This window comes from Cnephaeus nilssonii (genome assembly GCF_951640355.1).
Source record: "Cnephaeus nilssonii genome assembly, chromosome: 7".
Classification (NCBI taxonomy): Eukaryota; Metazoa; Chordata; class Mammalia; order Chiroptera; family Vespertilionidae; genus Cnephaeus; species Cnephaeus nilssonii.
This window is the reverse complement of record NC_137078.1, coordinates 24803520-24829335: the sequence shown is the minus strand read 5'-3', so window position 1 is coordinate 24829335 and position 25816 is coordinate 24803520. Positions and strand designations below refer to the sequence as shown.

General features: G+C 39.9%; 1 protein-coding gene across 4 annotated transcripts in view; it reads left to right on the top strand.

Annotated features, from left to right (window-relative positions):
* Window positions 1-25816, top strand: part of ATXN1 (ataxin 1) — a 403794-nt gene that overhangs the window by 156536 nt on the left and 221442 nt on the right. For 3 of the 4 annotated variants that reach the window (XM_079777083.1, XM_079777085.1, XM_079777086.1), the window contains one exon: window positions 1786-1913. The exons of the other annotated variant lie outside the window; for it this stretch is intronic. The gene's annotated coding sequence lies outside the window, so the exon portion shown is untranslated. The remainder of the gene's footprint in view (window positions 1-1785; window positions 1914-25816) is intronic. 4 annotated transcript variants of the gene reach the window in all.

Genomic DNA, 25816 nt, shown 5'->3' with positions numbered 1-25816 from the left:
TGAGGATAAAAGGGTAGACAAGAGCACACGTGTTCTGCCTTCGTAGAGTTTACTAATTAGTGGCAGAAACAAGCATCCATCAATGAATCTATCAAAAAATGTAAAACCTCAAAAGTGGCCAGTATAACACAGGAAAATGATTCTATAGAAGTATCAAGAAGATAGTGACCTGGCTAAGGAGGTCGGGAAAGGCTCCCTGAGAACAGGACTGAGCTGAGAGCAGAAGGAGAAAATGATACAAGGTCATCTGATGAAGAAGGTGGATTATTTGGGAAGAGGTCTCAGCAGTGAGGACTAGGAGAACAAGGTGCTTTTAAAGGCTTAAAAGTAAGGTAGAAAGAGCATGAAGGCTGGACTGCACTGGGCCTGGGGGCTAGGGTAGGAATCTGAGCTCAGTGGAAAACTATGCTAATCAAAGGGTGTGGCATGCTCAAAAGCACAGAGGCATAATCAGAACAGTGTACACACATACCTACATATATGCAGGCATACAAAAGGGAAATCAATATGTGACCCATTAATAACTTTGATGTGCTCATATCTATTTTGTGTGGCAGTGATTCTAAGATCTGTATATAGTATGAAGAATTGTAAATAGGTAAACAAGTATTTTTTTTACACCATAGATACATTATAATGTACAGAAATTCCTCTCTTTATTTAAATATCTTAAATAAGGGATTTCCATATGGCTCTTGATTTTAACTGCCTTCTTCCTAATAAAATTTAGCCAGTTAGGCAGGACTTGGATTTTAGGTTTTTCCTTAGTGTGTTGGCACCCAGATTTGGGATTAGTTGGTACTTTTAATTTACTAAAATAACTATAAACCTACCCTTAATTGTAATATGAACATGTTGATTTCAGTATGGCTTGGGAATTAAAATCAAAGGATAGTCACATCCCAAAAGAGCAATGCTAAGACTTAGGGGGCATATAAACTCTGGGGAAAATAAGATGATGTTGATTTGATGTTTAACTTTTTTTTGTAATAATAAGTACAGGAGTGTTGATAGCAAGATCAGTTTTGGAGAGATGGTATAGTACTGGAATCTGGAATTACGAGCATGGCCTCCATGAATAATATTGGCTCAGCAATGGGGCCTAGGAGACCAAAGTGCTGGGAGTCAAGTGCAGCAATGACTCTGCTTTTTGGTCAATAATAGTGTGATGGGGTGGGGGTGATGGGTGTGAAGAATTAACAAAGTGCCAAGTACAAAGTTAGTGTTCAATAAATGTTAGGGATGACCTTGAATGTCAGTGATACCATGCTTGACCTGAGTCACCAGCAGAGGCACCTACAGTTTTGAAAGTGAAAGTCAAGCTATTATGGTAAATAAATGTATTGAGTTTGTTTAACTTTGGGATTAATAGGAATCATAGCATCAAATTCAGTGATGTTCCTGAAATTTTCTAATTAATGAAGAGGAGAACTATTTTTTATTCCTCTGAAGTTTGGGAATCATTAGGCAGGGAAGGAGGGGAAGAAACAGGCTTAATTTGTTGGTGATGCCCCTAAGGTCAAAAGATAGGATGGGAAGCCTGTCATCCCAGGAGAGGTGAGTGTGTGTGTGTGTGTGTGTGTGTGTGAGTGTGAGTGTGAGTGTGAGTGTGAGTGTGTGTGTGTGTGTGTGTGTGAGAGAGAGAGAGAGAGAGAGAGAGAGAGAGAGAGAGAGAGAGAGGGAGAGATTATGCACATGTGTTTCTTTTTTCTCTGACCAGTTAATGTGAATGAAGGTCACAGCAAGCTGCCTCGCTCAGTGGAAATATTATTTTTGTACTTACAGGTCTAGGCATTTTACACTGAGTTTTCTACTGCCACCCTTTCTACTCAAGCAAAATCCATGTGAAAAGATCTGCTGGGAAGGAGCCGACTACTTACGTTTCTTCATTGTGATGAAAGCACATGGTACAGGTAAATATCTCCAAAATCTTTAACTAAAAATAATGATAATTTAATTGTCAAGTCCCCAAAATAGTGGGGGATATATATATATATATATATCTCCATTCTCCTATACATACATAGACACACACACCAACACACCAACACACAACATAAACAATAATCTCTAGATTCACATATTCTCCATCTCTTTATTCTTTGTCTCTTTTATAAAAAGGGAACCCTTGCTTATGGGAAAGAAAGTGACTTCTGTGTATGTTGAAATCACTGATTAAGGTGGATGCCAAGACATTGATAAGAAAGGGATGATTTGGATGATGGTGTTTATAAATTTAGCTAGAGAAACTACCATCAGATGGTAGTAGGGACCAGTATAATATGTTCTAACACCTTTCATCTAACATTTTTATTCCTCTTAATTAAGGTAATAATGAACATATTTTCATAGCAACATATTTATCTGCAACAATATTTTTAATGATTATATAGCATACAACTGAATGCATATCCTACAATACATTTAATTGATCCTCCCTAGTTGGACATTTAATTTGCTTCTATTTTTTTTTCTCTTATGTTACCAAGAATGCTCTGATAGCTTTACTAGAGGCCTGGTGCACAAATTTGTGCATGGGTGGGGTCCCTCTGGGTGGCCTTCAGGGATCGGGCTGAAACCCGCAGTCCAATGGCGCCTGCAGCTCCTACCTGCTCCTCCTGCTCATCCCAGCCCCACTGTGCCTGCCTCGGGCTTGTGCCCAATCAGTCCCGATTGGGAGAGCTTGTGCTGCAGCGCTCACCAGCCATGAGCCCTGCATCTGTCGCCCTCCCAAGGGGAGTGGCCTGTGGGATCGGGCTGAAACCAGCTCTCCAACATCCCCCCAGGGGTCCAGGATTGAGAGAGGGCACAGGCCAGGCTGAGGCGGGCCGGGGAGGGACCGTGGGAGGGCTCCAGGGCGTGTCTGGCCCATCAGCAGCAAGCTAACCTACCGGTCGGAGCCTCTGCTTCCTGGTGGTCAGTGCACGTCATAGCGACTGGTTAACCAGTTGACTCTGCCCCCTGGTAGTCAGTGCACATCATAGTGAGTGGTTGAGCAGCCTTAGCATATCATTAGCATATTACACTTTGATTTGTTGTTCAGCTGTTCTGCCGTTCGGTCTATTTGCATATTACCCGTTTATTATATAGGGTATTAATTGCCAGTATTCATGGCTTCCTTAAGATAATTCCTTAGCAGTAACTTTTCAGTTTTAAAACTTTTGCTACTTGCTGCTAAATTCCTTTCCAATAAAGTCATATCAGTTTCTATTTCCAGAGGCAGTGTATGAGAGTACCTATGCCATACAATTTTATCAGTACTAAGAATTTTGAAAACAAAAAAAAGTCATTGCCAATTGAATATGAGACATGGGATCCCCATGGTTTTCGGGGGAGGGCATTTATTAATAAATCATACTGTTTTTAAGAACCTTCCTGCTGTAGGTAGTGGCATGTGTACATTACCAGTTTTTGACATTTGAGAAATAATACTAAGTCAAGAAGGTATGGAAGGGTCCTAGGGAATTTTACGTTTTTCTCCTTTTATAGCCAAGTATTTTTAGATGACCACGAGATCACTGGAGAGCGATACTTTTTCACTGGAAAACATAGTTTTTCTTTCTATAACAAGAATAAAAAAGTATTTCATAAACAGCCTGTATTAAACATAGACCTGAAGTTGTATGCTCATTAATTAAAATGTATGTGGGTGTCTATATCTCTATATGTACATTTGTGTGTACACACACATCACACACACATACAGACACGTATCTGTCCAACGCTGGGAGCATGATTAGATATAACTGTGGCAGCACCGCATTGAGCAGAGGCTGTGGACCACAGTGGGAAGATGCCAGGCTCCAGACTTCCTGGGCTCAGATTCCAGCCCTGCTCTTTTTTTGAGATGTGATGCCCAGCATGTTAACTTTCCATCTCGATGTCTAAGTTTATCAAATTTAGATAACAATAGTACCCATTTCATAGGGTGTGGCAAATATATGTGAAATACTGACAATCATTATAAATCCTATTTCGAAAGAATATCTAATGATATGAGAAAAGGGTCATGGCAGAAGCAACCAAACAAAAACGAAGTATGACCCTGACGGTAGTATAATCTCAGTTAAAAAGTATTTTTTAGGATCTTTCCTAATGCCTCCAATTTTGATAAATGGAGTAATCCCCGTCCTAGATAAACGGCCGGACCAAAGGCGGCAAGTCAGAGACCCAGTGGTCACAGAAGTATCCTGCCATCCGGCCAGTGGGCCCCTGGTTACAGCCCCCATGTGCGATCAGAACCTGAGCACAGCCCCGGCTGCCTTGCTGCTGAGGTGCGGCCAGCACCTGGGCTCAGGCAAGCTTTGGGCCTCTTTGAGCTACGCCTGCCGAGTCTAACTGTCCGGCTCCATAGGTGAGCTGCCCCACCAGGCTCATCGTTTTTTCTTTTTAATTTTTTTTTACATTTAAATTTTTTATTGTTTAAAGTATTACATAAGTCTCCTTTCCCCTCCCCACCATTGACCTCTCCCTGGCTATTCCCACCACCCAGCACATGCCCTCACCCCCTCCTGTCCTTGTCCATGGGTTATGTTGATATGCATGCATACACGTCCTTTGGTTGATCTCTTACCCCACCCCCATTCCCTCTGAGGTTGGATGGTCTGTTCGATGCTTCTATGACTCTGGCTCTATTTTTGTTCATCAGTTTATGTTGCTCATTATATTCCACAAATGAGTGAGATCATGTGATATTTATCTTTTTCCAACTGTCTTATTTCGCTTGGCATAATGCTCTCCAGGTCCTTCCATGCTGTTGCAAATGGTAAGAGTTTCTTCTTTTTTACAGCAGTGTAGTATTCCATTGTGTAGATGTAAAAAGGAACCCTCGTGTGCTGCTGGTGGGAATGCAGACGGGTGCAGCCACTGTGGAAAACAGTATGGAGTTTCCTCAAAAAGTTAAAAATGGAACTCCTATTTGACCCAGTGATCCTACTTCTAGGAATATATCCCAAGAAATCAGAAATACCAATTAGAAAGGATATATACACTCCTGTGTTCATAGGAGCACAATTTACAATACTAAGATTTGCAAACAGCCTAAGTGCCCATCAGCAGATGAGTGGACTAAAAAACTGTGGTAGGGTCACCCCCGCCCCCCATAACTGCATGAGCTTCCTTTCACTAAATATGTGAAAGAGAAAATAGAATGGGAGACCCCCGCTCTTAGGAAACATGCTTTATCTTACAGAAAGGGGAAAACTGTGGAGTTGTAAGTCCCTTGACCTTTAGCTGCATCATAAGCTTGAAAAATGGAAGGAATAAGGGTCAAAGAATTACTTGGTGTTAAGACAAACAGATGACTTGTCTGCTTCAGCTAATGTTCACTAGATACTCTGGGACTTGTGTGTGTGCCGATGCTGAATTGTTTTGGCCCACATGTTCATTTGAGCAACTTTGTATTTTTCAGTAAAAGAGGAACATCTGAATTCCTTATTAGGATAGTTTAGCTTAAGAATTCCTCTTTATCGGGTCATAAATATTCTCCTCCAAATGATTACGAGGATGAATAAGCAAATAAAACCTGTATTTGTCCAATATATACGTTGTTTCAACAAAATTAATAATTTTGTAAAGGGAGGGACAGCAACAAATGTATCAGCAAATATAGGTCAGAAAAGGAGTTCATGATGTTCTGCCAAACTCCAGCGAGGTGCCTCGTGAGTGTAGGTAGACAGGCGCAATGTTGCGGGAGTGAGAATGGCAATTGCACTACCATATGGAACATTTGGTATTTGGAAAGCACTTAGATTCCTCCTCAACTACAGAATCAATAGGGATTCAAACAGAGAGGAAGAAATGGTTCTCTCGCTGTGAATCGCTGCTGGCGTGCAGAAATGCGGACGTGTTGACTAGCAAGGGCTTATCAGGGCGAAGTTCTCCAGGGAGGCCGAAGAGGGGGGATATTTCAGCATATTTCACTGAGCTGTGGCCTTGGGCCTGTGGTCCAGCAGTGTTCGGTGGTCTCCATCACCAAACCACTTGTTGCAATGGTGTAGGAAATCTCTCTGCAAGATCAGGCCACATCAGTTTTGAAAACTCAATACATGAGTCCTATAGGGTCTTCAGGATGCCTAAACACTTTGCCAGTATAGTGGGGAAGCAAGCTTTTGAATTGTAAGAAACTGAGACAGTGTCTTTAAATGCTAATCTGATTCAGTCAGTCATCATTTATTTATTAGGAAAATACCCCTATTGATAGCTACTATGTACTGGTACAGTTCTCAACATCCGAGACATTCAATGGGACAAGACGGACATGAGGCCTGTCCTGATGGAGCTTCCATTTCGAAGGGAGGTAGATTTGACAGCATCATAGCCTGGTGTGGGGATCAGGGGAGCTGAACAGGACCATCCTAAAAGGAGGGGAAAGTGCATCTGAAATGAGAAGCTGGAGACGCCAATGGGGAAAGACCTGTGAATCTGGAAGGCAGAAGGCAGAAAAGCCAGAGACTAGCCAGGGTGAGGTTGTGACTATTGACAGCGGAACGACGTAGGGAAATAAAGGTGAGGCAAGAAGACCACTATAAAACTTTGCTTGAATGCACAATTCTCAGAGCCAGTAAAAATTACACAGCTATTGACCTCTCAGTTGAAGTCATCTAAGCTAAGGACGCTATTGACAGTCCATATTTTAAGAAATTGTGACATGAATACGTTGTACTCTATGACTACATAAGCATGTTAGAGTGCGTGGCTCATGATATATGGGGCTACTTTCTCTTTCAACCCCCACCCACAGGGAGGATTGGGGTGGTGGCTCCACCAGAGTGCATTGATCTTATTCCAACTTTAACTCACTACGTTCCATTTCTTTTTTTATATATATATATTTTTTATTTTTTACAGAGAGAAAGGGAAAGGGATAGAGAGTTAGAAACATTGATGAGAGAGAAACATCTATCAGCTGCCTCCTGCACACTCCCTACTGGGTATGTGCCCGCAACCAAGGTACATGCCCTTGACCAGAATCGAACCTGGGACCCTTGAGTCCGCAGGCCAACGCTCTATCCAGTGAGCCAACGCTCTATCCAGTTAGGGCTATGACCCATTTCTTACGCGGTCCGCCATCGTTCCCGTTAAAGAGGTTAATTATGTAATTAATTCTGCCTCCTGTGTACAAACATAAGTAACATTATTTGGTTAACTTTAAACAGTTTTAAATTCCAGATCAAAATAGTCTGCCTAGTTGTCACATCTTGGCCTCTTTAGGATTTGGTGCCTTTCACCCAACTTGTTAGTAGGATTGCTCTTTTTTCCATCCTTTTAGGGGGTGGAAAAAATAATTTGGGTGCTTTTAGGGGTTTTTTAAATAATAAACTCATTCAGAGGTTTCTTTTATTTTCTTCAGCCTTCAACATGGGTTTGGTGAAGGCTACATTTTTGGCTTTGGATTTATAATCATTTCCTTGTTCTCTATTTAGTCCCTCCCTGCTCACCTGCTCTCTCTTGGGGTTTAACCCTCTGCTATATGCTTTTCCCCAACCCACCCAACCACACACACACTTTGCATTCTGGGATCTGCAATGTACATTTCCATGGTGAAGAAAACCCTATTGATACTCATTAAGTATTTAAAATAGAGATCTCCTCAAATACTACCTTTCAGGCCAAACATGTTCTTTCCTTTTCCACTCCAGTACCTTCAATCTGAAGGTAGCTTCTATAGTTTTAGCCAGTTTGGAGGAAAGTGTCATTTTGAGGCACTACATGATGTTTCCATGGCAGAATGAAAAAGGCAGAGACAAAGATTCAAGAGTACATAGCATTTTAGATGTAGGCATAGCTTTTCAAACTTATTCTGGTGTATATTCATTTCTAAAGTAATTTACCAGAATTCTGTATAAAGCATTTCGTTCTTTGAAAGTCTGATAAATCATATGATTTATCGTGTCAGTGCGCAAACTTTCACATACTTACTTTACCTTTCCTGAAATAAGGGAGAACCTTTTGTCCTCTGCATGAGTAAAATACATGAGAAGATGTATACCGAAGCCTCCCATGTGTCTTTCTTTGAGACCCTCCAGCAGGATGCCACAGCCTCCCTCCCCTCTAAGGCAGGAAGGCTGCTCCGGGGGTTGGCGCACTGCGCCATTCAAAGCGTGAGCACCCACTAGGAGTGGAAATATCATAGTGTCGGTATTCTGCGGTACTTTTCAAATGACGATTTTTTTCTTAGAGTTTATCAAGTGAGATGGAGCACTTAAATATGCTTCCTGAATTCTAGAATGTTAGGTGTTAGAGCTTTTGATGTTGTACTAATTAGAGGTGGAAGGAAACATGAAGAGCATTTAGTTTCTTCGCCATCCCCACCCCGACTCAAGACCCCCCTAATGTATCATTAGCGCCTTTCATCTCACCGGTGTTCAAATAGTAAATCACTGGTTGTTCATTTGTTACTGAAAGAATCATCATCACTCTAAGATCTAAATGATATACAGAACTTTTGGGGAGTAATATAGTCTTTTATTTGAGTTAGAGAGAAACAACAGGCTCATGCCCCTATATGCCAAGAAGGAGCATCTCTTTAGACAAAATGAGAAGCATAACACTGGTATTTAAGTTTTCACTAAATGTTTCAGTAAAATTTGGGAAGATAGTTTCTATGACCTGGCTGTTATATTCTGTTCCTCCTGTTTTCTCTTCAGAAATATTATTTCTTCTCCATCCCTCTTTTTTTTTTTTTTTGCCTTTACAGTGAGGATAACAGGTCCCTGTGAAGATTATATACATGTATCCCTTTAGAACATTGTCTGGCCTGGCACATCGTTAATGCTTGATAAGTATTTGCTGCTGCCACTACATCTCTGTTTTTTTATTATTTTAAATTTTATTGGGGTGATATTAGTTAACATGAACATATAGGTTACATGTGTGGATTACTAATTTACAAAATCTGTATATAGGACCATGTGCCCACCTACTCAAAGTCAAATCTTCTCCTGTCACCTCACATTAGGACCCCTTTCTTCCTCCACCCTCCTCCCTCTGGCAACCACCACACTGCTGTTTGTGTACATAAGTTTGAGTTTTATATTCCACATATGAGTTAAATCATATTGTTCTTAGCTTTCTCTGTTTGACTTATTTCACTTCGCATAATGTTCTCAAGGTCCATCCATGTTGTTGTAAATGACTCTACTTCATTCTTTCTTATGGCCGTGTAGTACTCCACTGTGTATATATACCACATCTTCTTTATCCAGTCCTCTATCGTAGGGCAATTTGGCTGTTTCCAACTCTTGGCCACTGTGAATAATGCTACAGTGAACACAGAGGTGCATATATCTTTGCCTATAAATTATTTCGAGTTTTTCCGGGTATATAACCAGGAGTGGAATATTTGGGTGGTATGGTAGCTCTATTTTTAATTTTTTGAGGAATCGCCAGACTGCTTTCCATAGTGGTTGTACCAGTCTGCATTCTCACCAAGCAGTGCACGAGGATTTCTTTTTCACCACATCCTCGCCAGCACTTATCATTTGTTGACTTGTTGATGATAGCCATTCTGATAGGTGTGAGATGGTACCTCATTGTCATTTTGATTTGCATCTCTCGGATAATTAGTGACTTTGAGCATGTTTTCATATGTCTCTTGGCCTTCCTTATGTCCTCTTTCAAAAAGTATCTATTTAGGTTCATTGTCCCTTTTTTAAATTAGGTTGTTTATCTTCTTTTTGTTAAGTTGTATGAGTTCCCTGTAAATGTTGGAGATTAAACCCTTATCGGTGATAACATTAGCAAATATGTTCTCCCATGCAGTGGGCTTTCTTGTTGTTTTGTTGATGGTTTCCTTTGTTGTACAGAAGCTTTTTATTTTGATGTAGTCCCATTTGTTTATTTTCTCTTTAGTTTCCATTGCCCTAGGAGCTCTATCGGTGAAGATATTGCTTTGACATATGTCTGAGATTTTGCTGCCTGTGGATTCCGCTAATATTTTTATGGTTTCCCTTCTTATGTTTATGTCCTTTATCCATTTTGAGTTTATTTTTGTGTATGGTATAAATTGGTGGTCTAGTTTCATTTTTTGCATGTATCTGTCCAATTTTCCCAACACCATTTATTGAAGAGACTGTCTTGACTCCATTGTATGTTCTTGCCTCCTTTGTCAAATATTAATTGAGCATAGTGGTTTGGGTTGATTTCTGGGTTCCCTATTCTATTCCATTGGTCTATATGTCTGTTCTTGTGCCAGTACCAGGCTGTTTTGAGAACAGTGGCTTTGAAATATAGCTTGATATCTGGTATTGAGATCCCTCCTGCTTTGTTCTTCTTTTTCAGGATTGTTGCAGCTATTCGGGGTCTTTTTTTATTCCAGATGAATTTTTGGAATATGAAATATGCCATTGGTATTTTAATGGGAATTTCATTGAATCTATAGATTACTTTGGGTAGTATGGACATTTTAATGATGTTGATTCTACCAATCCATGAACATGGTACGTTCTTCCATCTGTTTACGTCTTCCTCTATCTCTTTTTTCAGTGTTCTTTAGTTTTCCGAGTACAGGTCTTTTACCTCCTTAGTTAAATTTATTCCTAGATATCTTAATTTTTTTTTTATGCAATGGCAAATGGGATTTTTTAAAATCTCTCTGTCTGTAAGTTCACTATTGGTCTATAAAAATGCCATAGATTTCTTGGCATTAATTTTGTATCCTGCTACATTGCCGAATTCATTTATTAAGTCTAATAATTTTTGATGGAGTCTTTAGGGTTTTCTATGTACAGTATCATGTCATCTGCGAATAATGACAGTTTTGTGTCTTCTTTTCCCATTTAGCTACCTTTTATTTCTTCTTCTTGTCTAATTGCAATGGCTAGCACTTCCAGTACTATGTGGAACAGGAGTGGTGAAAGTGGGCATCCCTATCTCCTTCATGTTCTTAAGTGAAATGGTTTTAGTTTTTGCCCATTGAGTATGATGTTGGCTGTAGGTTTGTCATCTAAGGCTTTTATTATGTTGAGGTATTATCCCTCTATTCCCATTTTGCTGAGGGTTTTTACCAAGAAAGGGTGTTGGATTTTGTCAAATGCTTTTTCTGCATAGGTTGATATGACTATGTAATTTTTATCTCTCAATTTGTGTACGTGATGTATCACGTTTATTGATTTGCAGATACTGTACCATCCTTGCATCCCCAGGATAAATCCTACTTGGTCATGGTGTGTGATCTTTCTGATGTAATGCTGGATCCGATTTGCTAGAATTTTGTTGAGGATTTTGGCATCTATGTTCATAAGGAATATTGGCCAGTAATTCTCTTTCATTGTGTTGTCTTTATCTGGTTTTGGTATTAGGGTAATGCTGGCTTCATAGAATGAGCTTGGAACTCTTCCTTCCTCTTGAATTTTTTAAAATAGTCTGAGGCAGATAGGTTTTAGTTCTTCTTGGAATGTTTGGTAAAATTCCCCTGTGAAGCCATCTGGCTCCGGGCTTTTGTTTGCTGGAAGCCTTTTGATGACTGCTTCAATATCCTCCATAGGTATTGGCCTGTTGAGATTTTTAGATTCTTCCTGATTGAGTTTTGGAAGGTTGTATTTTTCTAGGAGTATGTCCTTTTCCTCTAGGTTGTCTAGTTTGTTGGAATAGAGTTTTTCACAGTATTTTTTAACAGGCCTTTGTATTTCTGTGGGGTCTGTTCTTATTTCGCCTCTTTCATTTCTCATTTTGTTTATTTGGGTCTTCTCTCTCTGCTTCTTGGTGAGCCTGGCTAGAGGTTCATCAATCTTGTTTATCCTTTCAAAGAATCATCTCTTGGTTTCATTGATCTTTTGTATTATTTTTTTGGTCTCTATGTCATTTATTTCTGCTCTGATCTTTATTATCTCCTTCCTTCTGCTCACTCTGGGCTTTTCTTGTTGTTCTCTTTCTAATCCTTTAAGTTGTAGAGTTAGATCATTTATTACCATTTTTTTCTTGTTTTTTGAGGTAGGCCTGTAGAACTATAAACTTCCCTGTCAGGACTGCTTTCACTGTGTCCCATAGATTTTGGATTGTTGTGTTTTCATTGTCATTCGTTTCCAGGATGTTTTTAATTTCTTCTTTGATCTCTTTAGTAACCCAATCATTGTTTAATAGCATGCTATTCAGCTTCCAAGTGCTTGAATTATTTTTATTGCAGTTTATTTCTAATATTATGTCATTGTGGTCCGAGAAGATGCTTAATGATGCTTAATATGATTTCAATCTCCTTGAATTTGGAAAGACTTTGCCTGTGACCCAATATGTGGTCTATCTTTGAAAATGTCCCATGTGCAGTTGGAGAAGAATGTATATTCCATGGCTTTGGGGTGAAATGTTCTGAAGATGTCAATTAAGTCCATCTGATCTAGTGAGTCATTTAGGATTGGTGTTTCTTTGCTGATTTTTTTGTCTAGAGGGTTTATCCAGTGATATCAGTAGGGTATTAAAGTCCCCTACTATGATTGTATTGTTGTCGATCTCTCCCTTTATATCTTCCAGGAGTTTTTTTTATGTGTTTGGGTGCTCCTGCATTGGGTACATATATGTTTACCAGGGTTATATCCTCTTGTTGTATCGATTCCTTTAGTATTATGAAGTGGCTTTCCTTATCTCTTGTTATGGCCTTCACTTTGAGGTCTATTTTGTCAGATGTAAGTATTGCTACCCCAACTTTTCTTTTTCATTTCCATTTGCCTGAAAGATATTTTTTCCATCCCTTTACTTTCAGTCTCTGTGAGTCCCTTTTTCTGAGGTGGGTCTCTTGTAGACAGCATAATATAGGTCTTTTTTATTTTTATTTTATCCATTCATCCACTGGATGTCTTTTGATTGGAGCATTTAGTCTGTTTATGTTTAAAGTTATTATTGATAGGGACTTGTTTGTAGCCATTTTTATTTTTTGTGCCTTCTTCCCTTTTTATTTCTTCTTTTTATACCAGCCCCTTTAGCATTTCTTGCATTACTGCTTGGTAGAGATAAACTCCCTTAGCCTTTTTTTGTCTGTGAAGCTCCTTATTTCCCCTTCAATTTTGAATGATAGCCTTGCTGGATAGAGTATTCTTAGATTCAGTCCCTTGCTTTGCATCACTTTGTAAATTTCTGTCCATTCCTTTCTGTCCTGATGTGTTTCTGTTGAGAAATCATTTGATAATCTAATGTGAGATCTCTTGTACATAACTTTCTGTCTCTCTCTTGCAGCCTTTTAGATTCTCTCTTTGTCCTGAACGTTTGCCATTATAATTACAATGTGTCTTGGTGTGGGTCTTTTCAGGTTCATCTTGTTTGGGACTCCCTGTTTTTTGTGTGTGTTTTTTCTGGTAGAGATTTTCTTGAGTATCTAAAACAAAATAATATAACCAAATAAAACAAGAAACCCAGAAGCTGGGGCTGTGGGGCTGTAATTGATCCCCCTGACAGAGATGTGATCCCCTGAGTTGTCTGTGGCTGAACCCAAGTTCAAGTGGAATGGTTTGGGGATCAGGAGGGCTTTGTACAAGTACTCACTTACTCTGTGCCTCCAAGTTTTGAATCTGTAATATGAGTGGGTTACTCTCTGGGGCTTCTTTTGCTTCTAAACATGATCATCATCTGACATCCTTGATGTTTTAAGCCTTTGAAATCCCTGTAGAAAAGAACATATGAAAGCCCAGTCACTGTTCATACTCTCTCTGTGCATTTGAGTGGATGCATAAAGTGTTTTTGGTTTGTGTCCTCCCTCATGCTCTGGTGGACTTGCTCCTCCAGTGGTGATGATAAAACAAAATAAAACTCTCCTTTCCTGCACAAAGATAACCCCATTGCAGATGCTTAACCCCTTAAGCTGGTGTTCAGATGTCACAGAGGGAGCATCCTTTGCTTGTCGCTGAAATACTGCTGTCTCTGGAGTGAAATTTGGCAGCTGTGTGATAGTCAAGCTGCAGTACTTCTATGACAGTTTGGGGAATGGAGTAAGACAGAAATAGCAGACTCCAAAATAATTTAATTAAAACAGCAGGGAACTCGGGATCGGGCAACAAGAAGGGAGGATTATCTCTGATTACCTCTGCTGTTTAGACGGTGTGGACTTCACCTCCAAAAGCCGCATTGGTGACCCATTGATATCCCATTGCACGATTTTGTGATTTCTTTTCTCTGTCTTTTCCCGGTGGTCTAATTATCAGGCTGTGTAGGCACTGAAATAGATCTGCCTTTTTAGAACCACTTCTTCCTTTTGCCCCCTGCATAGGATAACCTCGGGTTCAGTATTTATGACATCAGAATGTGCTATGCTGAGAAATTATGTTAAGGCACCTTTTGTGTGGCTTGGGAAGGGTGAGTTGGCAGACCAGAAAACTCTACTGTTTAATTCCAGGATCTTGGTAAATAAAAGTGAACAGGAAGGAAATTTTAAGAAATGGACCTAGTAGACAAATGCAGATGAATAAAAATGTATAATCCTTTAGATTTTTCTGGTGTAGAAGTAACCATTGTGATAAATATTACAATAAGACCATGGGAGGACTGGTGGACAAAATTTTAAAATACTGGGCAATGTGTGCAACAGTTTTCATAAAAAAAGAAAGGATTTGCCAACAGAGAAATAATCAGCTAATAGGACATCAGTAGTCTCAAAAGGGAGATTCCAGGGAATAGAGGAAGCAGATGCTGAAAGAACTCGGGCATTCTGTTAATGGATACTAACATGGGATGAATGCAAGTGTCTTTATGTGTGTGTTCATGACTGTGTGTACATTTGTGCCAATATCCACAGACACGATACATATGTGTGTCTGTTGTATATACCCCACGTGGAAAAAACACATTGGCATTAATTAAAAAGGGTGATACGAAACAGTGAAAATAAAATTCCTTTGGGCAGCATTTACTAATGTAATTAAAGTGCATGATCTAACTTTGTGTGTGCATGAGAGAGTTTGCTTATTCATGGTTTAGAACAATAGTAGGAGTTAAATATTAACAGATTTAAGTGTCAATAAGTGTCTAAAAATACAAATTCTCTATTGTTAGCTGTTCTTACAATACGGCAGTGTAGTTTAGATATGTCTGCGCTTGTTTGGAATTCAAATGATTTGGGTAAAGAATGCTGCGGAGTGTAATTTGTGGGAGAAAATGTGCCCCGATTGTTTGTTTATTATTCCTGAGGACATTTGCAGGGCTGAACTATCACTCCGAGAAAAGAACAGCTTTGTTCAGAGCATTAGGGGCAGTCCAAGAAAACTTGAGTTAAGTAAAGAAACTTAGAGAGTCTCTCTTTGATTGATGGTGCTTTTTGTTTGCTCTTCATTATTCTCTTTGAAGGAATAAAAACTATGAAATTGGATGTGAAAACTGAAGTAAGACAAGTGGCTGCTCAGATATTTTTACCTCAGTCGTTTGTAGTTTTCCTAGTAAAGCAGTCATATACAGGATGGGGCAAAAGTAGGTTTATAGTTGGTTGTATGGAAAATAATACCATATTTAATAAATAAGAATATAAGAAATTGTTTCATGTACTCAAAACTATAAACCTACTTGGCCCCACTCTGCATAAAAAGTCTATGTTTACTACATTAAATCTTCCTGAAAAGTGTGCCCATGAGGTTGGATTTTAGGAATTAAATAAGAAGATGCAGAGGCAGTTTGTATATGCTAACTGTGTGATGGGTTTTGTCTCTAGGTATTTTATATGCCTACTTATTTTTATAGGGTGAGCAGTGTAGTAAAAGGGGGCATAGCATACTGTCATTCTTCAGAAGGTCTTTCCTGCCTGCTTGTCACCTTATCTATCCCCTTTTCTCCAGGTAGAGTTTACTATATGCACGTTTAAGCCATCACTATACTCTAAATGCTTTTATCAGGGACTTGTAGACAAACATGAGTCTCTATTAACTAGGCTGTAAACCACTTGAAAAAAAAAGATTTTTAAAAAAATCACTAAATGTTTTAGCAACGATATTTAGTAAAAATGTAACTGTAGCACCTAAGACAACCCTCTTAACATATAATTTGTTGAATGAATCAATGAATAAATCAGTAAGATACCTACTGTGTGTCTATGATTGTCTTCGATGCGAGAGACAGTGTTTAAGAAGTTCAATGCATGGTCATATCTGCTCTGAAGTAGTATAAAATCTAGCTAAGGGTTAGACCAACTTGAATAATGAAATAAATATTGGATTTAACAAAGAATAAAAGGGAATAATATCATTGAGTCCATAGTATATAAATAAATAACTGAATAAATAAATGAGGCAAAAGAGACAACTTTCTTACAGAGAAATTTTAATTAACAAATAAACCTGAGAGAAATAGAAAAGCATCATTAGCACCCATAGTAATAATTGCCACAGGAAAGTTCCACTGATGGATGCTAAAATTAGTGGGCAAAATCTTAAGCAGGAACAGGGTATTTGTAGAGTTTCAAAATATCTCCCTCCAAAATTTTTTTGTAGTTACGAAGAGAAAAATATAACTCTAACTGGAGAATCCTGGCAGACACCACCTTAACCAAGTGATCAAGGTTAGCATCACCAATAATACATACTGATATGTGCCGCTTCATATGAAGCACAGAGAAGGGCACACTACCTGTGTGGTATCCTTCCCAATGATGTATAATCTCACTCTCATCACAAGAAAATATCAGATACCTCCAAATTAAGGACATTCTAGAAAACAGCTGACCAGTACTCTTCAAAGTGTCAAGGTCTTTAAAGGTAAGGAAGAACTAAGGAACTGCCACAGGTTGGAGGAGACTAAAGAGACAGGACATCCACATGCAACATGAAATCCTATATTGGATCCTGAAGCAGAAAAAGGACATTAGTGGAAAACCTGGTGAAATCCTAATGCATTCTATAGTTGCGTTGGTAGTATTGAACAAGGTTAATTTTCTAGTTCTGATCATTGTTCTTTGGTTATGTAAGATGTTAACATAAGGGGAAGCTGGGTGAAGGGCACAAAGGAACCCGGTGCTATTTTTTAACCTCTCTGTGAATCTAAAAGTATCGTTATGAAAATCTAGTTGAAGGTGCAATACCAATCCGCAAGAAGCAATTATAGAGCGATACATGACAGTATACAACTAAGACTTTGCAATGGTGGTGGGGGCAACTCTGGGCTGAGTGGACATTGAGGAGGATGAGAGAGAGAGAGAGCTGGTGATTGGAGTGGTCAGGAAAAGTTTCACAGGAGAAAGGAAACCTGACTTGTATCTTAAATGGTGGTGGAGAGATGATGGGTGGGGCAAACTGAGGGGTTGTTCTAGGTGCAGGAACAAAGGCGCAAGGAAGGGATGCAGACAGCCCAAGTGGGATGTGTTAGAGAGGCTGACCAAGTGATGTGTGCATTTTTGCTGGAGAGATGTGTGAAAGAAAGTTGGACAACTGTGGGGAAGACAGAGGAGTAGAGGATCATTAGGACCAGGCAGAGGAGTTTGAAGGTAATGTGATAGTGTTACAAGTTCTTGTTCAAGGAAGTGACTCGGTGGCATGATATAGATGTGAAATTGGTGATAGGTATCCAGGGTGGCTGGAGCTGGGAGAGATGAAGGTAGGTGAGTTAGGAGTTAGAAGTAATGAGAGCCTATTTATTTGGGGCCTGGGGTGGAAGGGGGTGGAAAGTCAGTAAAGGAAGAAGCAGCAACATACCCCAAACCATTTGAAGAGGTAGAATCATAGAACTTGGTGATTGATGGATGAGGGGCATGAAGACGGAGGAGTCATATGATTCTTGGGTCAAGCTTACGAGAGAGGTGATGCTGGTGTTCATAACTAAAACAATTCTTTCAGCAGATATCACTGCCCACATTGAAGAATTATATATTTTAGACAAAGAAGGATATTAAAAAGAGTGTAAACATAATGTCTTCCTACAGTGAAGCATGGAGCAGGAAAGCTCACGGCTTGAGCTGGACTGCATGAATTTATAGATGACTAGTCAGACCCACCTAAGGGGTCTCTGTCCTTCCAATAAAAAGAAGGGCCTGGCCGGTGTGGTTCAGTGCTTGAGCATCAACTTATGAACCAGGAGGTCAGGGCACATGCCCAGGTTGCAGGCTTGATCCCCAGTAGGGCGCATACAAGAGACAGCTGATCCATGATTCTCTCTCATCATGGATGTTTCTGTCTCTTTCTCCCTCTCCCTTCCTCTCTGAAATCAATAAAAATATATTCAAAAAATAAATAAAAAGTAGGGACAGGTTGCTCTCTTCCTAATAGCAGCATGAACAGTGTCAGAGTATTTTTCAAGTTGGCATTGTCTCTGCTTGATAAAGATGTCAAGTTTACTCTTTGGATTCTGCTCACCAAAACCCCTCTCTATTAACTCGCCATTCTACTTAGGAAAAGTCCACACGTAGCCCTTTAACTTTGTCAAGCTAGAGGTCCCTGGGTTCCACAGGTCTCAAACATGAAAATTTAAATACCATAAAAGCACAATGAACTTTATAGAAAAAATAAATTGAAAAATAAGTATGGGTGCTTAAGTTCCAAACTCCAGTCTTTAGGTCCTTTTGACTTGTTTTATATAATGCTGCCCACTGAGCAGGCCCTAATTAATGCTCTTCTGCTCTTCTGTACAGGCGTGGCTATGTTGTTCTCTGCTCTTGGGCTTGTCCTTCTCTCTGTGCTATTTAGGAAAGAGCTTCTGTAGCCTTTATTCCCTTGTTTTCATCAGTTATTTCACAGATTTCCACATGTAGGTCAAAGATGACATTTTCTCTGGGCAGCACACTAGTAGCTCCTCATCAGTAATTGTGACCACAGCGTTGGAGTTCACCTTGGGGCTTGAGTAACATCAGGGTAGGGGCAAAAGAATGGCTATGTTCACCTTGTGCTCTCTTGGGCATACATGTTTAATTATTGCCGGCAGTAATTGGATTTACATATTAAAGACCTTTGAAGATCTCCATTTCTCTGTCATCATTTAAAATTATTCCTGACAAGTGAGTCCTTATCCCTTGTTTTCAAGTGAGGTAAAATTGGTATATGGCATATCAGTTTCAGGTATGCAATATTGTAATTGGGCAATTGTACGCTACATAGTGATCACCACCAAAAGTCTAGTTGCCCTCCTTCACCATACAGTTGACGCCCTTGACCCATTTTGCAACCCCCAACCCCATTTCCCTCTGGTAACCACTAATCTCTTCTCTGTATCTATGGTTTGTTTTTGTTTTATTCTGTTTGTATGTTTTGTTTTGGGTTCCATATGTGACTGAAGTCATGTGGTGGTTGTCTTTCTCCATCTGACTTATTTCACTTAGCATAATACCTTCAAGGTCCATCCATGCTGTCCCAAAATACAAGTTTTAATTCTTTTTTATGGCTGAGTAGTATTCCATTGTATAAATATACCAGATCTTCTTCATCTATTCATCCATAATTGGACACCTATGTTGATTTCATATCTTAGCTATTATAAATAATGCTGCAGTGAACATAGGGATGCAAATATCTTTTCAAATTACTCTTTTCAGATTCTTCAAATAAATAACTAGAATTGGAATAGCTGGATTATATGATGCATCTTAATTTTTTTTTTAGGAATCTCCATAGTGCCTGGACCAATTTACACTCCCACCAACAGTGTGCAAGGGTTCTCTTTTCTCCACATTCTCTCCAACACTTGTTTCCATATATAATGGCCAGTCAAACAGGTGTGAGATGATTTCTCATTGTGGTTTTGATTTGCATTTACCTAATAATTAGTGATAAACATTTTTTTTCATGTGCCTGTTGGCTATCTGTATGTCTTCTTTGAAAAAATGGCTATTCAGTTCCTCTGCTCATTTTTAAATTGGGCTGTTTGATTTACTTGGTTTTGATGTCAATCAGTGATTAGGCCAAATAAATATTTTATTGACAATAGCCAACTGAAGAGAAAATTAACTCCTTTTATGGTTAAGTGTAAATGGAAGTCACTTGATATTTTTGAAAACGTTAAATTGTGGTGGTTCTGATTCTAGTCCAGAATTGAGCATTGAATGTAGCTTTTGCAGCATGTAAATTTAATATTCAAATATATTTTTGTTGTTGTTAATCCTCACCCAACGATATTTTTCCATTGATTTTTAGAGAGAGTGGAAGGAAGGGAGAAAGACAGAGAAAGAGAAATACTGATGTGAGAGAGACACATTGATTGGTTGCCTCCTGCATGTGCCCGGACCAGGGCTGGGGATTGAGTCTGCAACTGGGGTACGTGCCCTTGACTGGAATTGAACCCTAGACCATTTAGTCTGTGGGCCAGTGCTCTATCCACTGAGCCAAACTGGCCAGGGCTCAAATGTCTTTTTAGTGATGAGAAGATTCCATGAAATGTGATTTTCATATGGTATATTTAAAATGTGGCTTAAATGGCAGTGTGTTTCATAATATGAATAGATGTTTTGTGCAGAATGTAAAAAGAAATTACATCTTTTGTGGAGTGGACACTGGCAGTGTGACCCTGAGGCCCCTTTATGGGCCTGCTGTGGAAGTGCATGTATTCAAACTGGCAGGATAAAGAATCCTTTTATGTCCTTTATAAGCTTATATGGACTTCAGTGTTTTTTCATAGAGAACGTATTTCAAAATTGTAATTGTAGTCAATGGTTCATTCCATATAAAAATACTTACTTTATCCAGTGTTCTTTCCACGGCCCATATGTGCCAGTCAGTTTTTCTCCCTTCTCAGAGTGCCTGATGCTTTTGACTCTAGTGCATTTACTAAAATGGGCGCCTTGTTTTCTTGTGGTGGCGTAAGTGAGAATCACAGCCTGAACTGAGGGAACCATTTCAACTTATTCTCAAAAATGTTGCAAGGTGAAGGCAGGCAGAATCCCTGCCCTGTGACCCTCAGCAGAGCTCTGTCAGGATTGGAAAGCCTATCAGGCCATGATTTGTCAAAGAGACAGTACATATGTATCAAACAGGTTAATGCTTTTATTTTATTTTTTACGAGGATGTGCATAATCCTTTAACCTAGTGGACCTTTTGGAGAGGCAACAAAGAGATGAAGGTGGAAAGTGCCAGAAAATCACTGTGGAAGGAACAAGGGTAGAAAGCCAAGTTTTAGGGTTGGATTAGACAAAGTCTGTTTAAAGTTATATGTTAATTTATAGAGTATTTATTGTGCCTTATAATAACAGTGTAATGAAGGAAGGGAGATATTTAGAGAGCAAGAGGTGTGGAGTGGTTACAAATTCCCTTCTTCACTCTCATCTTTCCTTGTTCAGTTTCTCTTCTCCCCTTTTCCCTGAGAAGTAAATTGAATGAATAAGAAAATGAAATGAGCACGCTGCTTTTAACAAAATTCAAGTGATGTCACTTCTGTGAATGTTTTGACAAAAGTGTTTATGATCCTAGTTTCCTTATCCAGAACACATACTTCTGTGACCCTAACCTGCTTAACAAAATCTGGAAATAATAGGAAAAAGCCTCTTAGGAAAGAGAAAAATGAGCAACAAAAGATCTTGCACTCAATTTGTAGGTGATGTCTGAGATACACAGAGCCCTGTTGGCTTAGAATGACACTCAGAGTAAGGTGAAGATTTCACAAGTTTATTTATCCAGCTCCCCAATACATTTCAAAGGATTAAGAGGGCTTTCTAGTGTTAAATCTACTGACCACAGTGCAGGAAGGGGAAATAAACTGGAAAAACTAGAGCACTACACCATCTCAGTGGTACGGGGCCATTGGGTTTGAGGACAAACCAAGCTTGGGGATGAATCAGAGTAGGGAACACAAAGGGCCTTTCCCTGAAATGCGACAAAGAGGTGATGGTGCAGAGGGCAGGGATGCTGTAGTAAGAAACAACCCCGACTCTCAGTCCTGTTACAGTTAACTTGGGGCGTTCCACAGGAGGGTGGAGGTATCCCCATGGTGGTGATTCCCCGATGAGGGTCCTTCGTCTCATGGCTCAGCCGTTCTCTACATTTGGGAGACCTTGGAGCTTCTAAAGCAATTGGGCCAGCAGTTGAGGGGAAGAAAGAGAGGGAATGATCTCAGTGGAAGCGGAGTAGGTCACTCTCATGTTCCCTTTGCCTGAGTTTAGTCACATGGACGTACCTAATGCAGGTAAAGCTGGGAAATGCCAACCTGTTTGTCGGTGAAGACAGGGAAGCTGGTTTGTTGAACACTCACCAGCCTCTGCCACAACAGGATGCCTTCATGAGCTCGATGCCATCCTTTTCCACCGTCCCAGCCGCCACCGGGGTGTGCACCCGGGTGGCGACCCAGCTGTTTGCAGGACACACACCTCTGTCCTAGAAAAACCAGGGTCCCACTGATCAGGACTCTTGATCCTTCAACCATCTCAGTGTGAACTTACATCCCTTGCTGTTATCTTCAGTGGGAAGAAGAGAAAGCCGGCACGTGCAGCTCCACGTGAAAAGCAAGGTACCTTCTAAACACTACCCTTAGGAGATGGCAACATCCCCCGCCCCCCGCCCCCCGCCCCCCGGGGCTTTATATATGCCTATCGGTCAGGAACCTGCTTCTGCTTTAGTTCTTCCCACTGTACTTTCCAGGAGCTGGGTCCTGTTTCTGTTAACATTATTAAATTCCAAGGGAATTCCTGAAATTACCCCCGTCTTCCCGGATATCTCATCCGTGTTCTATGCTCAGAACTTGGTTGTATCTCCATACCACTGTCCCAAGATTATATCTTCCCTGGAACAAGAGCTTATTGAACAGAACTTTGATTGTCAGATGACTGGGCACAAGGAGTGGACATTTGAAGCTGGGGAGAGGAATCAACTATTAACTGTATAAAATTATTTCGATGCTCTGTTGCATGGATTGAGGTGAAGCATTTAGACAGAGGTAGGGTGGGGGAACATAAAGAGGCCAGAAAGAACTTTAGAAGTTCCAGGTAAGGAAGAAGAAACATCCTTCTCCCCCTGCCTCCTGACTCCTGCATCTGTTGTTCCCTGAGCAACCCAGGGATAACTTGCTTAAGAGCTACCAGCACTAGAATCTGTCTACATTATTATCTACTATTAGCTCGTTTGGGTTGCTGCAAAACGAAGCACTATTTATAACGTTGTTTCTCTGAGGAAATAAGCTGGGAGTTCCAAGCAACTGACTTAGAATGGACTGTCTGTACATGGCTCATTTGTAAATTGAGTACTAGCTGTCCTGGGCATGTCACCCAGAGATAACATTTATCTGTGCTTTATCAGTATGGGCTTGTCAAGTTAACACATGTTTACTTTTCTCTGCCTTCATCTTGATGATAGCCTCGCTCTTAAAATTTAATGCCCTCTTTATGTTTGCAGAAACATTTCCTTTGGAGGTGCCTCAAATATTCTTGTGAAAGGAATAGTGATTTGATTTTATCTCCCAATTTATCTGTAGTAGGATGCATGGCTATGAAAATCCTTTCAGCAGGCAGTTTATACATTGTAGAAAAATTGAGAACTATTTAAAGGAAGTGAGGGGAAAAGAATTCTTTTCTCATATTACCCTCGGTTGTCAGATACCTTGCAATGTAATTACTGTGTTGGTTTGCAAAGGTTAAAGAACTCTGAAGTTTATAATTCTCTTGTGTGTGTGTGATCCACAATGTACTAGTAAAGGAAAAATCCAACACATTCAAGCAAGATGCCTTGTTAATGTAAAAGTTCTGAGCATCTTATAGCTTATTGACACATATAATTCACGGATTTTACATTTGCTTTTGATATACCAGTTGTTTGTTCCATGGAGCCAATTTACAGATTGCATACTCGTCTATTTTAAATCGGTGTATATGTAATATGTGCATAGAAATGTCCTTGCTGGCATCATATTGCAAAACAAAAAGGTGAAACCCTGGTCTCAGAGACGCTCCCTCTTAGGGAACTGACTATCCAAATACAAGTAAAAATGTCTATGTCTGCTGTTAGCAGAGCAGCTGACAGAATATGATCACAGGTGCCCCGTTAGGAGGTAGAAATAGAATGCCTAGGACTCTGCAGGCTTGTCATAGTTAAATTGTCAGGGTGATGTGCTTCCATGTTAAAAAGAATACTTTGTTCCCCTCTTGCACATGTACCCTGCAGTGGTAGAAACCCATTTCAGTTCAGCTGCTATCCTGATTTGCACTTGCAGGCGCCCATTTGGATGCTGGTGTAGTTAAAATTAAGTGAATGGTAGTCATATTTAATGATCTTTCCCATCTGTTTAAAACAGTACTGCAGCCCATGCAAGAAATATTTTCTTTTAGTTTTAATTTTATGTATTTTGTTCTATCTCTTGACGTTTTCTTTTGCACTCAAGACTATGAAGATGTCCTGATCTTTCTGCCATTCCCAGTCTGCAATCCCTGCCCCCAAATTGTCCTCATAGGTTCTAATCACCTTTATGTTAAATGTTCATTAATTGACTAATAACTTTGAAAGAGGGCTGTAGAAATTGAACTGCGAAACTGGTTTAATACACAGAAGCCTATGTGAGTGTGAAAGGAGGCACTTTATGAATTGTAGAGTACTCTGTAAAAGTGAGGCCTTAGAACTGAATACTCCCCTATTCTTACTGGGCTTTCACTGTCAAAGCATATATAAGACAACACATATTTTCTAGTAAGTACACTGCTTCTAATGTTACGAGGGTAGCTGGAAGTTACTCCAATCCAGTACTGAAAAAGAGTATTTAGGCGGAATTCGGGGTTTTAAAATGCCAAGTCATTCTTCAAGGGGGAGCTTGTGCAGCTACCTCTTTCGGACCCCACAAGAGACATGGTACGATCTGAATTTTTCAACCTCATCCACGCAAAAGCAGAACAGGGCATCGTACTTCTGTCTGGATGCAAAAACATGAAGTGCTGAGTGTAGACTATAAATCATTGTTTAATGGATTTGTGTCCTATGACCTACTCAGGTTTATAGATTTCTCTATATCTAGAGCTACACCAAACCTTTTATTCTTGCTATTCAGTTTAAATCTTATATAACCTACTCCTAATTCCCGATGTCATGAGAAATCCTTCTCCTCTTTTTCTAGAGACCTCCCCACACCCCTGCCAGCTAGAGTCATGCAGTTATGAGCTCTGCTGGTGCTTAAGATTCATCTGTAGATTATACACACCACATGGGGCTGGCACCTCTTCCTGGAAATCGGGCCCCGTGGGCTGCTTGACGGTCTGGAATGCTCTTGCCTCAGTAGAAGTTTATGTTTTATAGCTGACACGCCATTGACCATCGTAACCTGTTATAAAACACGATGCTTTATCATTTGTGTCTTCTGTGCTGAACATTTGAGCCGAAACATAGGAAGAGACTTCATTAACCCTGTGTATTGAAATAGTTTACATGGAAAACTTTTGAGACATTCTTGCGTGTTTGAATCCTGGGGAGTTCAAATAGTAAAGGCAGCTTTACCCGGAGACCCTCAGAGTCATGTGGAAATAATAATAATAATTTTTCTTGTGGTTATTATTATTTTTGCAAATGAATACATTGGTATTCTGATTTTCTAACTGTAGTATTCCCTTAAAAACACTTTTTGATTTTTATACGGAAGGTTGATTTTCTGGAACTACTAGTAGTATCAGATTATGTTTTGGGCAATTATTGGCATGTTTATCAGATAAGTCAAACATCAACTAGGCCACGGGGAATGTTTCCCCCCCCCCCCCCCCCCAATATTTTCTCCTTGCAATTTGCTCCGTAAAGAAAAGGATGTTCTATGAAGTGGGAGAGTTTGGAGGAAGCACTGCTTTTAGAGGCTCTGTCCTCATGGTGTGGAGAAGCCCCAAACACATGCTCCCGGGCACCCCGCAGTACTTTTCACAGGCTTTACATTGGGCAGGAGCGGCCCGGCCACTTTAAAGCTTTTGCCTGTGAAGATCAAGCAGATTGCTTTTTAACCACGGTGCTCAGGGGGAGACAGAACGCAGTGGCTAAGAGAG